This window comes from Tetrao urogallus (assembly GCF_951394365.1).
Source record: "Tetrao urogallus genome assembly, chromosome: 3".
Classification (NCBI taxonomy): domain Eukaryota; kingdom Metazoa; phylum Chordata; class Aves; order Galliformes; family Phasianidae; genus Tetrao; species Tetrao urogallus.
This window is the reverse complement of record NC_136815.1, coordinates 38,823,270-38,839,767: the sequence shown is the minus strand read 5'-3', so window position 1 is coordinate 38,839,767 and position 16,498 is coordinate 38,823,270. Positions and strand designations below refer to the sequence as shown.

Below are 16,498 nucleotides of genomic sequence, written 5' to 3'. Positions count from 1 at the left end.
ATATGTTAATCCAAGCTCTGCTGTAGAATGAATACACCCAAGAAAGGATGAACAAAGATGTAGCCTGGGCTGATAATCCAGAAAAAACAACTAATGGGAAAAATATACCACCAGTTATATTACAATATACTTTAGCCCCACTGCCTTTATACTAGTAGTACATTTACTTGTGTACTTTGTGTTGTTCCCCACCATCCTTAAATTACAAAACCTACAGTCAGCAGTCCCTCTTTGTTCATACCAGTGTTGACCACAGAGGTCTTATTCATTCATTTTTTGATAACTGGTTGACATTCAAGTTTAAGATAAGCATGTTATTTTGTGACTCAATGATCAATTTTATTATTATCTTTGATATTAACTAAAAATGTTCACACAGAATTCGGGTGGAGAAGTATAATAGATTTTATACTTTTAATGTCTAATTTTGTTTTTGGATTTGTATATCAGATGCAGTCATCAGACCCCATTCAGACTGGGCAATGCTTCCTTCTTAAATGCAGTTCTCTATATCTTCCTGTATTAAAAGAATTGCAGCAGTGTTTTGGAGTGTGCCAACATGCCAATTTCTTGTTATATCCAAGTCTGTAGATTGTGTCTTCTTAGGTATATTTGTTGCTGCATTGTGCATCTTTTAGAACAGACTTCCTTGTCATCTCTATAGGTAGAAACATGGCAAACCTGTTTATTATAAAGCCATATTGGGGAAAAAAGGAGATTTTGACCCAAAAATGTATTGTGTATGACTAGAAAATATAACACACATTAGATACAGTCATGTTTTTCATTCCTTCTTTTTGAGCCAGATCTTTCCACATACTCACATAAGCTGAAAAACTAACCACATATCTTGAATTCAATTTTAGTCATCACATGCAGTTCAACAACAGAACACACTTGAAAGACACTGCATATTCAGAATATTTTTCAGTATCAGTCTTTCAATAGTAGTTATGAGCACTGGTTTCATTTCATTAACTTATGTCAGAAGTGCCTGGTTTAGGATCTTCTCAGGTCTTTGTAAAGACTCTGGAAAGAGGTTCCAACAGAGGGCTATTCATCCCACTAAGAACTAGTTATTTGGCATAAATTGTGCAAACCACCCCCTGGAAAAAGCCTTGTCTAAATACTTTACTTTTGCATGACCGACTGAGAAGAAATGACTGACTTTTAATGAGGAAGATTATTAGCAGATTTGATATATTTCTTTCATCTCCTACAAGACCTGCCAGTTAATTTGCTTCTAGAGAAATTTAATAAAGCTTTGTCCACCATAAACCTGATCTGTATGGTGCATAGGTGTTATATTTGCAGTACCTCAATAAAGAGGCTCAAACCTTCAAATCACTCTTTAAAAATAACTTTTTTGGATATTGTGAAGTTTTGTTCTCCTATACATAGTATTCTGAGAAATATATGCAGTATGAATAATAGTATTCATATTATGTCTTTCAGCATTGACAAAAATAACTATATGAATCTGTGTAATCCACTCAATGGTTTCTCAACCTTAGGCACCCCCGGGGTGCATTACAAGTCTACAAGATGCTCTTAGGTGCTAGATTTTGCATTTGGCTCACTGACTTAGCTGCAAGATTTGCAAAAAAAAAAAAAAAAATTTTTTTTTTTTTAAAATCCATGTGTGCAGAGAACTCCTATTGGTTAAACATATAACAAGCTCTACAGCATAAATTAATCCTTCCAAGGTATCTTATGTGCACTAAATTGGCTCAGGTTCTGATTGTTTTGGATGAAAGCATATGACTAACTTCAGCATTTTGTTTAAAAAGATACCCATTTTTGGCTAAGCACCTTTTTGGCAACTCATCATTGCAAACATGAAGGATGTGGAAATACGATGATCTGCAGTTTGAGGGAATGTTACAATTCTACCATATGCACCTCAAACACAGCAGATATTTGTGATCTTCTGAAAGCTAAAATGCCATGGGCATTAGCATTACTGGACATTAACTACTATCTGAGGTTGAATATACTAAGACTTCTCAGTTATTTCTCTTTTTAAGAAAAGAGGGTAACATGAATACCATGTTAAAGGTCAGAATCACAACAGAGTTTAAGTGTCCCTTTAGAAAAGGTGGCCGTATAACAGACATCAGACATGGATGCAGTACAGATGAACATGCATAATTAGTTTCTGAAAAAGTACAATCAAATATTTCTTAATGAATATTTGTGAATGACAGTACCATTCATGCTGGTTCAGGCAAAATGAATAAATGACAAATGTTTGAATACCCTTCACACACAATTGCTTTATTAACCAAAACCTTTGCTAAGTTTGCCTTTGAATCTCCTTCATTTATTTGTCAAGCTTCAAATTTATCTCCAGTAGCTACTGTAACAGTATTTGGGACAATATGCATTTTCAGTGTTTAATTCCCCTTTGACAAAGCTGCAGCTGTTTCTTACAGAAGTATAATTAATAGATTTTTAGAACAGAAGAACCAATCAGTTCATTAGTATACTGTCCTCTTTAACACAGGTCACAGAACTTCATATAACTCCTTAGCATTAATCCTGTAACTTGTCTGACTGCTGTGCATCTTGCAGTCAAGGTAAGGAAAAACATAATCAGAATGTAAGGTGATTGCTGTATTCTTCCTCACTACTACAGTACTTTTCTAAGAACTTAATGTCAGCTGTCAATCTATTGGTGTTTCACCATGAAAAACAGCCAAACTCAAACACTTGCAGATAACAGACAAGATGAGCCCTAGAGTGCTGCTGCCACCTGCCAATGTAGTCCTGCTTTGAAAAATGAGCACAAGAATCCCACTACAGGTCTGCCTGGAAAACAATCAGTCGTATTACCAAGTTTCCTGTTATCTTGTTCTTATCATATCTGTCTCTGTACATGAACAGCCACTCACTCAGATTTCCTCTATAGTTCCTATAAATTAAAATAATAAAAATATTAATAAATTAAAATAAGTGACTACATAAGACAGAATCATAGAATCAAGGTTGCAAAAGACCTGAGATCACCCAGTCCAACCATCCACATATCACCAATATTTCTCACTAAACCATGTCCCCCAGCACCTCCATGGTTGATGACTCCACCACCTCCCTGGGCAGCCCATCCCAGTGCCCCTCTTTCAGGCCACTCTTTCAGAAAAATAGTATTTCCTAATGTCCAGCCTGAATCTGCCCAGGTGCAGCTTGAGGCCATTCCCTCTAATCCTATCACTAGTTACACTAGAGAAGAGGCTGACCCCCAGCTCACTACAACCTCCCTTCAAATAGTTACAGAGAGTGATAAGGTCTCCCTTGAGCCTCCTCTTCTCTATACTGAACAATCTCAGTTCCCTCAATCACGCCTCGTAAGACTTGTGCTCCTGACCCCTTACCACCTTAGTTGCTCTTCTCTGGACACACTTCAGGGCGTCACATTCTTTCCTGCAGTGAGGGGCCCAAAACAAAACACGGTACTGGAGTTATGGCCTCACCAGTGTTGAGTACAGAGGGACAATTACTTCCCTGCCCCTGCTAGCTAAACTATTTCTGATGCAAGATTCAACCTTACTTAAAATGATTTCTGATACCATTCATTCTGATTACAGGAGGATAAAAAAATAATTGTTTTTTCGTTCCTAGGAAGTGCAAATTACTTTCCATAGACTAAGAAGAGGTTTTTGAACTCCAGAAGAACATACTCTTGCTTTTGGTGGTGACTCTTCATACTTCAGTTTTAAATGGAATCTACTAGTTTGCAGTAGGCAGTTTAAAGATCTACTACTTACCAGAATTTCCCTTTCCCTACATCACAATGCTTAAAAGTAAAAATGAGAATAAAACCAGGAAGACAACTTCACAAGTGGTAGCTTTTTCAATTACTTACACATGATTTGTTTATTACTTCATAATGGACACTGAATTTAACTAATTCATATAAAATAATATATTTGTGCATTTGTAATATCCATGGCATGTTTGTGTTATATCTGTCTTTAAAAGTTTCCATTTCTCTCTTTTCCTTCTGTGCATTCACACACACACACACACACACGTTAGAACAGATTTGTCATACTGTAGATTTTCAAATGGTAAACCTATAATTTAGCTTCTCTATTACTCATCTCATAAATTCAACATCTAATAGTTTTGTTGCTATTTATCAATGGCTTGCTTGTTGTCATGGAACACTGATTCAGCTGTCAAGGTTATTTGGTAATCTGAGGCTCATAAACCAGGGGAAGTTCTTTTTGTTCTTGTGCTCAAAGTCACTGCACACTTCTTCCCCAAATTACTAATATTTTTTGAATAATAAATAATTTTAGCACTTTTATAATGAAGAGTTTTTTTTATGTTATTTTTTTAGTCATTGGTTGAGCTAGGAAAAATTATCTTGTGTCAGCTACAGTATGATCCAAAAGGTTAATATCTAAGACATATTATCTACTTGCATGTATTGAGACAGACACTGGTAATATAGACATACAGTGGTGCATTGGTTTGTATTCACAAAGCAATGCCTAAGAGAGCAATCCTCACAGCCTATAGTTTTTCCTAATACTGAAAACTGTCTAATTGTCATGTCCATCTTTTTTTTGTAAACAGTTCATCTAAGCAGTGTGTATGTCAAACCTTTACCCTGACCTTTTGTAGCCAGCAAAGATTTTTGTCATCAGTATGTTGTCAAGATTTCCAACCTCTGGGGAATTTTTTCTTTTTTATTATTCAAAGCAGCCTGCATGTTGGTAAAGCATGGTAACAGACATAAGAATTGCTACAGTGGATAAAACTAGGGGTATATTTAGCTTGATAACTGGTGTCTACTACTGTCTATAATGGATGTCATGTAAAATAATAAGAACAGAACACACCTCTTCTTATGTATGCTCCTTAGCATAAGGACAAAAAATATCTGTCTTTGAATATCAAGGAATTTTCATGTATTGTCTAATACTATTTAAGGATTTGTATTTAAGGATTGCTCTTCGTGTAGTTTGCACAAGAGTAGTTAATGGAACATTTTAGTTTGTGGAGAAAACAACTGAATTCTTAATTTGAGTTACCTTTTGACTGATATCTTAGCTATGTCACAAAGGTAAATATTAAACTATTGGATTTCAATTAAAGGATATATTCTCTTCTGATCTGTCTTTTTTGAATTTAATTTCACACCAGCAGAAAAAGGAGAAGGTTAGCCTAAGATTGTTCCTTAATTAGATTGTGACTAAAGATATTTCTGGCTTCTTTAGGGCTTGATCAAGTTTGTTCACAGATTTGCAGGTGTCCCATTACTCTCTATCAAATACTACTTATTTCTTAGAAGTGAGAAAAGTTTATATTCTAGGATTCAGGAACACGTTACTCAAAGCTGAACCTATAGCTTACAATTTTCTGTCATAGTTGGATTTTCTTCTAAGAATTTGAAAGCTGTGGAATTACTGAAAAGGAATAGAAATCCTTAATGTCCCTACCTTAGTCCTTTTCTACATCTTCTAGCAACCTAAGAAATAGATGAGTTGGATTCTAACTGCCTAGTAGCTCCCAAGGGATTAGGCTACAGCTATATGTCACTAATCCCTCGAATTCAAACAAAAAATCCTGAGCTCCACATAAGCTGATGATAATCAGGAGAAATGACTAGTACTGGGTACAGGAAGGGGATGATCATATGTTGATTGAAATGACATTGAGGTAATTGTTTACAGCAACTAAGAATGCTAGAGGTTCCTGAAAGGATATGAAACATTGGACTCAAAAGAAACACAACATAGGTTGTCTCATCACTGCAACTAAAGACTCAAATACTGTAAATTACAGCATCTTCAGATAGACATGAGTGGTTGAGGAGGAAGGTGGAAAGTGACTATAATCCAATTATCTTCTTTGTTTTCAGATTAAGTCAGTCAGATTTATGTTCTGTTTCCTTAAGTAATCCTCATTGTTTGCAGAGACTGCATGTAAATTTTATAGCCTAGTTGGAGTGAGTGTTAATATTCTTAGTTCAGGTTGCTCTAAAAGTGAGCAGTGACATAAAGACAATTAAGACACTGTCTCATCATAGTCAGAAGTTGGAGTTCACAAAAAGTCTAAAAAGCCACAACATCAGTCAAGTCCGCTTAAACTATTAATTATACAAAGGCTAGGATGTTGTTCTCAGTACCATGAAATTACTGACCATTAAAGAATCCACATATTCTGACGACATACAAAGACAAATCCTAAACTTAGGAAACTAGATAGAGCATACTTTTAAATGACAAAAGTTACTCTCAGATTTTACAAGTAGGGAGAGAACATAGTTTTCTAATGGAAGAAAATAAATTGCATTAATTTTGATGGAATACAAAAGGTTTGAATCCTTTGAAAAATAATAATTAAATAGAAATTCAATTTACAGTATTCCACTCTAATATCAGTATAGGTGCCAGGTAGTTAACTAAGAAAAGGTCAATCAAATTACATTAAAAATGATTCTTCTAATTGAGTAAGAACCTCTAGATTAATCTCTTATTATCATATGTTTATTTACAAGTTTACTTATTAAGGAATATACTCAATGAGACATTTTTCATCAGTGAGACTGACAGCTCAAGAAAAGAGTAACGAATTTGCACTATCTCAGAACTCTTCAAGCCAAATTCTTAGGAAGATCATCGCAGAATCATTTTGGTTGGAAGGAACCTCAAGAATCATCAAGTTCCAACTCCTCTGCCACAGATACGATTGCATACCTTTAGAGCAAGCACTAAACGAGATGTCCCAGGGCCCCATCCAACCTGTCCTTACACAGCTCTAGGGACAGGGAATCCACAACCTCTCTGGGCAGCCTGTTCCAGCACCTTACCAAACTTTCTGAGTCAAAAAATTCCCCTTGACATCTAACCTAACCTAATCTAACCTAAATCTCCTCTGCTTAGTTTAAAAGCATTCCTCTTTGTCTTATTACCAACCTCCTGTGTAGAAAGTTGATTTCTCTCATGTTTATAAATTCTCTTTAAATACTGGAAGCTTGAAATGATGTCTCCCTGTACCTGGTCTGTTTTATGGATTACATACATTCTCAAAATTTATACAGCATTGCATTCTGATGTTTCATGCTAAAACATACTTCCCATTTACAAACGTTATTCTACTCTGGAGGACATGACAGTAAACTTCACCGATATTTTGTGTCACTGAATTGCTCACTGAATAGTAGAATGTGCTGGAACACAGGTTATATGAGAAGATCATTCTACCTACCTACAAAAGTAAGAAATACTTCTGAATTTTGAGACATGAGAAAATTACACATGAGCAGAAACAACTGCTTACTTTACAAGTTAGAGGTGGCAACATATTGTCTGGCTGAAGAACTTCAAGGAGTAAAACGTGCAAAAATGTGAAAACTGTAATCAATGGATGAACTACGAGACACTTACAGTGTATCACTAGAAAAAAACTGCACATGAGAATTCCTGAAAAATCTTTTGGAATTCATCAGATAAGAGTAGTTTCCTTTCATCAATATTTTTAAACAAAAATAGGAAGAGATCAAACTAATAAACTAGCTTGTCATTTAGATCTGGTGAACTGATGTCACAGAAGTGATGATAAAAAGTCAGAACATGACAAAGATAACTAAAGAAAATAGAAATGTTTCTTGTTTTTCATTATAACACAACACAAAAATGCATTTCACCTCTTTCTGTCTCTAACAAAGCCATAGAAACCAAAACATTTAACCTACAAGCTGTATCTATGAAAGGTACAGGGCTTGTTCCTATGCACTGAAGCAATCATTCCAGGGTTAAAAGGTATTCCACAAATAGAAAAGGTAACTACCATACATGGACAATGATCTTTTTCTCAAATGTCAGAGCTGTGAAAAGTTCAGTCCAGAGCCAGGCCAAGATGAAAGGAAAGCACATGAGGCATAGATGAGAAGAAAGATAAAAGGAGAATTGTGAACACTAATATGAGCAAAATTATCTCAGTAACTTTAAGATATTAAAGTGTGTGCCTGTATACACAAATTAAAGATTTAGCTAGGAAAAAAAAGTAACAGGACGAGACAGATAATAAAGTGGAGAAAATTTTGTATCATAAGTAAAAGCCGGGGAGAGGATGATATTGAAAGATATATTTTATTTTGAAAAGACATATAAGAAAAGTAAAAGAGTTGCCACAGCCTTGTTGGTAAAAGAGGATTTATTAGTCCCCATGAAAAGAGACTGGGGAGAAATGGCTAATCATGTTGAGTCATTATATACTGAGATTGGAGATGTTTCAGACAGTAAACTAAATGTTATAGTCCACCTGACCAAAAAGAACAACTGAACTGTGAAATGACTGAGCAAATAAAATGATACATGTTAAGAGTGGAGTGATGGTAAGTCAGCAACAACATAGGAAAAAACACGTAGTTATGGTGAAGTCTAATCATGTGACACCAGAGGCTAAAAGACAAGGATTTCAAGCTGCAATAGGTAAATTTGGATTAGAATAAGAACTTAAAATGTAATTATCATGCTGAAGAAATTGTATTTTTTTCTTTAAATCTCTCTCTCTCTTTTTAAACTACAGTTTGCTATTTCAGTATGGTTCTTTCCCCAGAAAAGACAACTCAGAGGACAGCACAGATTCTAATTCTCTTTTCCGAGTTTCCTGTTCTGGTTTAAAAGCTTGTGGGCTCATAATGATATTCAGATATGTCATACATAGATACTGTTACTTAAATATGTCATGAAATTAGCAGCTACTTTAAAGTTTTATTCTAATGCTCATAGTTCAAGAATTCTACGGAGCTAGAGACAGATTTGGATGCTTTAACAACAGATAAGTTATGTTTATTAAAAGACAGTTTGGAGAAAACTTATTTTTTTATTTACTGGAACTCAGGAAATTCCTAAACTCAGTGATCTGAATGTGTGCCCAAGAGCTTGGCCAAATCAGTCTTTCTACCCCCTTTTTATAGTCAGTCACTCAGTCTGTCTCTGCTCACTAGGTCAATAATACATTCTTGGACCCAAGCCAGGAATGCAGCTTGGAACGGATTAAGTTCATAGTCAGAACTACAGATCATCCATACAATCTCTGGATGCATAAAGCCTTACATGTGAATGGTCAGCCTGCTAGCTGCCATAAATTTGTAAATAAAAACCATGCAAATTCCTTCAGTTAGGTTAGAGAAGATGTAAGAGAGGATAAGACTTTTTTTTTTTTTCCCTTTTCTTTTGACAACAGACAATGGGATCCTAAGTAATTCATTGTCAGAAACTGTTTTAAGATAAAAGGATGCTGGCTTTATTCTTTACCTTTCTTTGCCGTCTTTTGCCTGCATGTAGTCTGTTTTGTCTCTGTTTTTATTGTCTGAATCCACCCTTATCATCAGTTAAACAGAGCAATGCAGCTAGTAGTAATATTTAACTCATAGAATCACTCAGGGTGGAAAAGACCTTAAGGATCATCGAGTTCAAACTCATGATTGATATATGTAAGGCAGAAATTTGTGTCTGACATTTCATTCTCTATATAGCTTGTGGTCATTCACAGAGAATGGATCTGCCATAAGAAGCAGCAACCATCTGGGGCCATAATGTTCTGATACATTCTGTCACTCAACAGAAAGCACTAAGGCATACAAAACTTGAAATCCCAGCACGTGATTAGAAGGATGATATTTACTATGTGCTGATGAACATTGAAATTTTGATGGTGTGGATAATGCCTCCAGGAATACATTAAATAACAAATTTTTTAGCTCAAAGCAAGGAACATTACAGAATCATAGAATCATAGAATCATAGAATCATAGAATCATAGAATCATAGAATCATAGAATCATAGAATCATAGAATCATAGAATCATAGAATCATAGAATCATAGAATCATAGAATCATAGAATCATAGAATCATAGAATCATAGAATCATAGAATCGGTTGGGTTGGAAGGTACCTTGAAGACATTAGTTTCCACAACCCTGTCTTGAGCCAGGTTGCCACCCACTGGATGAGGCTGCCCAGGACCCCATCCAGCCTGGTCACTTAACCCAGCAAAAAATTCTCAGGCAAAAAAAAAAAAAAAAACAAACCCAAAAACCAGCAAATAACAACCTGCCAGCCTAGCAGCCACAGTTATAGAGGTGCAGATTTGCCACATGTGGAAAAAGTAACAATTTAGAAAAATATACATTTAAGCTAATTACACACTGTAGCTTTTATACAAAATTGAGACTTTAAGGAGAAAAACAGTAGAACCATACCCAAATAAAAAGTCATGTTAATGCAAGAAAAGACATTGATACTACAGGTGCTGGCTAGAAATGTACATGATAGACATTAGAAGAAAATGTGAAATGTAAATTTTAAATAAATACAGAGAAAGAGATAGAGGTCACAGTGTATAAATCAAAAGGTTTTAATAACTGCATGACTTAGGCAAATGATCCACTGTAGTGAGCAACTCCAACTATTGGTATATCAAAGAAAATGTAAGATACAGTTCCTATTTCAGCTACGTTAATGGTTATTGAGAGCTGTTCACTAAATAGTCAAGTAAAATAACTGTCAATCTTAGGATTACCTGTAAAATGTTAAAGTCATTACTTGTGCTCATTCAGAACCAAACCCTTTCATTTCTCTTCACTGAAACAAGGGTTATATTTTTTGAATGAACATTCTATTACAATTTATAATTTCATTTAAGAATTTCAAGAGAAAAAAAATGGCGTTCATTATACACCAGCTCCAAACATTTAATGCAAGCTATAACTCTCTGATGTGAACATTTGAAAGTGAAAAAACTGAGGAATATTTGAATTTTGAATTTATTCCTATGCTAATGTTTTTGCTTTATTGATATGATTTAACAGGATTGAAAGTGCCATCTGAAGTATAAAAACATATGGGGGCTACAAAAAGGGCAAAAATCCTGAGCTCCATAAGCTCTTCAGAGCACTAGGAAAGAGAGTAGAAGAGAGGGGATTAGAGTAAGGCATAGGGGGAGGAAAAGGAGAGCAAAAAAAGCACAATTCACAATTTGATGGCTTTTTAAAGTGGGACTAGAATATGAAGAAAGAAACATGGAAGGATATTAGACATGACAGTCCCACAAAATTTTATTTATTACGATATGAACAGTTGATATGTGGGCTATAATTATAAGGACAGGTGAATTTCAGAGCTAGTATTTTATTAGGTCTGTGACCATCATGCACTTGCCCTTGCCTTACTCTAAACAGTACCACATACAGATTGTTCAGTGTTTGTTTATATTTAACTATTCAATGTTTTCTATTAAACACCAATTACAAAATAATTTTTCCTTAGTAAAAAACAGTTTTCCACAGATTCTTTGAGGAAAATACTGACTAGAATGGTAGCCTGAATTCCTCGATAATCTAAGAATGTCATCATAAAAGAATAAGAAATAAAAGTTACTTTGAATTGAAGAAAATACTATTGGTGACATCAGGACATCCTTGATTATGCCAGAAGTCCTAGAATAAGAAGTCAAAGTTAACAGTTTCAAAGACTCATTCTCATTTAAATTTCTACGATGGGCAGGGAGGAAGTTTCGTTTCGAAACAATAGGGAAAACAGTAACTACTTCTAACTCCAGAGCCTGGGAATAGATGTTATTATTATATGCTTATTGTTCAACTGAAAATCAGTTGTAAGTAAAACCAGCACGATAAAGATTTTTGTCTCAGATCAAACGCACTGCTGATTAGATCAAGAATCATAGAGTCCTCAGAATTGGAAAGGTCCTCTGAAGACCATCTAGTCCAACTCCCTGCAATGAACAGGAACATCCACAGCTAGATCAGGCTGTCCAGGTCCTGATACAGCCTCGCCTTGAAAGTCCCCAGTGTCAGGGAATCATCCACAACACTAGGCAACCTGTTCCAGTGCCTTACCACCCTCACTGTAAAAGATTTTTTTGTTTGTATCTAACCTAAATCTACCCTTCCTGAGCTTGAAGCTATTTCTCCTTGTTCTGTTGCCACAGACCTTCCTTAAGAGTCTGTCTCTTTTTCAGGGGAGACCTTATTGCTCTCTATCACTGGCTGAAGGGAAGTTGTAGGGAGCTGGAGGTCAGCTTCTTCTCTTGTGTAACTAGTGATAAAACTAGAGGGAATGGCTTCAAGCTGTGCCAGGGGAGATTTAGGCCGGGCATCCGGAAATACTGCTTTTCTGAAAGAGTGGTCAGGCGCTGGAATGGGCTGCCCAGGAAGGTGGTGGAGTCACCGACCCTGGGGGTGTTCAAGGAACATGGTTTAGTGAGAACTATTGGTAACAGGTGGATGGTTGGACTGGATGATCTTGTAGGTCTTTTCCAGCCTTGGTCTTTCTGTAATTCTGTAGGTCTTGTTTAGATATTGAAAGACTGCTATCCTATCAGGTCACCTTCTTTTCTCCAGACGGAACAGCTCCAGCTCTCTCAGCCTGTCTTCATAGGAGAGGTGTTCCATTCTGCGGATCATTTTTCTGGCCCTTCTCTGGATGTACTCCAACAGCAATGTGCTTTAACATAGTGGTTTCCAAAAATGTAAGTCCACAAGCAATTTCTGTGAAACTACAAGTCAAAAACTAAGGAGAATCCCAACGGTTTTCTACATATAGGCTAGGAACAAGCTGCTTTCTCTGTCAGTGTCTCAACTTTAGGCAGTTCTTTGGGATAACAGTACTGCAAAGGTGGTAGCTACATAAATCAATCACACTCACAGTTCTTACTGAGGACAGTCTTTCAGCCTATTTGGATGATTTTATCTTGTGCCTGCTTCTCCTTCCATCTAAATAGAGCTTTCATTTCTTTCTGAGATAATCCACCAGACTTTCTTTTCATAAAAACACTTCTTCAAAACCTGCTTATTTTCTGATGCTCACAAAGAGAGTTACCGGTTGTATAATCAATGGATATCAAGACAAGATGTTACAATCACAAAATAAACAAGAGAGTTAGGCAAAGTGGACTAAGATAACAAAAGAGAATAAATGGAAGGCTTACCCTTATGCTGGGCTCACCACAAAACACCAGAAGGAGGGATCTCCAGACAAGATCCTTCCCCCCTGGTAGCCAGCTCTTAAGTAGGTCTAGGAGTGATGGAGCCAGGCTCCACCCCTTCTGGCAGCACAGGTGAATTGCCTTCACCTGTGCTCCTCTGGCTGACTCAGTGCTCACCTCAGGTGATCAATCAGAGGTTCAGGCCATGACTCAGTAGTTCCCATACTCCAGTTAATCATTTCTTTTTAAATGCAGCTAGGCTTTTTTTTTTTTTTTTTTTTCTTCTGTGTTGCAAACTTCCTGAGTGGCCAAAATATCTTCTATGTATCAAACTATCTACCTTCATGTCATTGCTGTCTGAAATTAAATTTCAGATATAATATGATACATATCATCTACTCGTACTTAGACAAAAACAGCGAAACATTCCTAATTGCAAAATAAATAATAAGTACATTTCCTGGTAAAATGATTTTCCTTACATGTCAATACTTTTATTTATACTGACATACTTAAATATTTTGGTTAAAGTTGATGAATATAAGTTAGCAACAGAAACCTTTTGAAGTACTTCAGCGTTGTTGATTGCAAGGTTGCTTTCCTTGCTTTTCAAGCTCCCAGTCAAAAGACAGCAGCAAAGTGTAAAGTGTCTAGTTGTTTCTTTTAACAGACATCTGGGGCAGCTCTGCTCTGTCACCTTTCTGGTAAAGCACTTTTATTCACATTGAATCTGAATATCACTTATCTGAATATCTACAATGTCCCACATGTGAAACAAGGGCTCCAAACAAAAATTAACCTTTCTTAAAGAAATAGTCCTTTTGAAGAAATGTTCTAACACTGTTGATAGTAAGGGGAAGCGTAACTGGAAGTGTAGCTACAGTGATCAGAGAGCATGTATGTTCTCCATGACTTGAAGCACAAGTGTGTGGTAGAGTCTTCTTTAAACATTAGTGACAGAAGTCAGAAAGACTTGTTCTCACCTGTATATAACCCAGAAACCAAACCCTTTCTATTCAGATATGGATCTGGCCAAACTGATCTATGCTTTTATAATCCTATGCTTCGATCAATCCAATTTGCTCTTCCTTGGTCTGACCCAGATGCTACTCCATAACCTACAGATGGTTCATCATACTGTATCCCATCTGTTAAATAGAACACAATAATGAGAATACATCATACCAATATTCCTTACTTCCCCTTGGTTTCCACTCTAATCCTCAGCACAGCTGAAGATCCTGGTCCTTTCATTCGTCTGTGACTAAATAATCTAAGAGAAGACCTTTTCTTTCTGCTTCTTGTTGATGGGTTCAACAACAGAGATGTCATGACTGAAAAATGTCAGATTCAAACTTGAACGTATGAGACAGAAAACTCCTGACTTCAGAACTCATTTCTATTATGCATTATATTTTGCTCTGTTTTGTGAAGTTTAGATTGTGACAGAAACTGATCTCTTGTGTGTTGTTAAGCTACCAGTGGAATGACCAAAGCACTTCATTCCTGTGTGAAGTACAAACCATGTAGTTTGTAAGTAAATAATTAAGGCTGACAGGAGGAACAGTTCTATACTGAAGTGTTATTAATGTTGTATTAGTTTAGCATACTACACTTCAGCAGTATAATCTATACAATAAATACAGGAAAAAAAGTCTTATAAATCTGAATTACTGACAACATAGAATCATAGAATGCCCTGGGTTGAAAAGGACCACGATGATCATCTAGTTTCAACTTCCCTGTTATGTGCAGGGTTGCCAACCAACCATTAGACCAGATCGCCCAGAGTCACATCCAGGCTGGCCTTGAATGCTTCCAGGGATGGGGCATCCACAACATCCTTGGGCAGCCTGTTCCAGTGTGTCACCATCCTATGAGTGAAAAATGTCCTCCTAATGTATAACCTAAATCTCCCTTGTCTTAGTTTCAAAAAACTTCTTATTGTCCTATCACTATCCACCCATGTAAACAGTTATTCCCCCTCCTGTTTATACACTCCCTTCAAGTATTGGAAGGTCAAAATGAAGTTTCTCTGGAACCTTCTCTTCTCAAAGATAAACAAGCCTATTTCCCTCAACATTTCTTCATAGGAGAGGTGCTCCAGCCCTCTGATCATCTTAGTGGCCTTCCTCTTGACCACTTCCAAGAACTCTGTGTCTTTCTTGTGCTGGGGGCCCTATTATATTTGAAGAAAATCCTATGATTTTAAAATTTGAAAATTTTCAAAGCATATTATTACATGACATCACAGCAAGTTTGTCATTTAAATAGAAATAATGTTGTATATAGGTGGTCAACAGGTGGGAGAAAAGTACTATATTATAGAAACTCAGTGCAGTGCAAGAGAAATTTAATTATTTTACTCAGCAGAATAACAGCTACTACAACAACAATACACCTGGGCACTGAAAGTGTTGTTTGTCTCAGGGTTTAATTTTTTAGCAGAATGATGGTCATATTTCTCAGGAAAAGATGGATAATAGCAAAACCATTAGCCAGATTTCTTGGTGAAGTTTTTGTTTTCCTAAAATCAATTCTTATAATTTTTTTTAGTATTCAGTTCCATTTTGAATTCAAGCAAGAGTGTATCCCTTGAAATTTAGATAAGAAACATTTTCATGCATTATTGTATTTAATTGGTGATTGCAACTCTGCTTTACTTTATATTTGTTTCATTCTCTACTTTTGTGAAACAACTTGAAGAATAAGAAAAGACTAACAAATGCTCTAGAACCAATCAGTGTTACAAAACTAATAATAACACAATATGAGCATGCAAGCTTATGGAGTGCCTTTCATGTAGAAGTATCCCAAGGCACTTTGTAACAGAAACTCAATAAGGAGTGTAAAAGTGCTTTGTCAGATAGGATAAGCCAGGGGAAAAGGGGAAATTAATTATGCCTGGATTTAAATTTCTCAGCCAACACAGTGTTTAGAATGTTGGTCAGAAAAGACAGTCATTCCAATACCAGTATCCAGGGAACACAATAGACTATTTCATTCTTTAACTCTTGAGGAACATTCAATACTTCTTCCATAATAATATAGGTGTGAGTAATACGAATATGTTCATAGGCTACATTTTCAAAAGACAGCTCTTGTCCCTGTAGCTTCATTTTTCATGCACAAATAAATTCAAAGATGTCAATCACTTGACTCTCATGTCAGTAGTCATTTGACTGCTGAGATACACAATATGAAATTTTGTTTTGTAGAAATTGTTAACACCAAGTTAGCATCTAGACAATGACTTTTTGGATGATTAGTTCAGTGTTTTAAACTACTGTATTTTCTTTTCAGATGCATTTCATGCTACCGGCAGAAAAATCAATCCGTGACATAGTAGTTCTTAAATAACAGGTATTTCATACAGAGAAGGAAAATTGCTTAGGAAAACCTTTATTAATTGATAATGAATGAATTAAAAGCTTCTCTGATGTTGCAGAAACTTGCACATCCTCTATTTTTCAAACATTTTTCTCTGAGGAACACATGGACCATACTCATTTTTGGATGACTGCCTCTTT

At 36.0% G+C, this 16,498-nt stretch overlaps 1 protein-coding gene across 1 annotated transcript in view; it reads right to left on the bottom strand.

The window, feature by feature from the left end:
* ST18 (ST18 C2H2C-type zinc finger transcription factor) overlaps nucleotides 1-16,498 on the bottom strand; it is a gene marked incomplete at both ends in the record, with an annotated part of 171,501 nt that overhangs the window by 47,290 nt on the left and 107,713 nt on the right. The gene's annotated exons all lie outside the window — the stretch shown is intronic.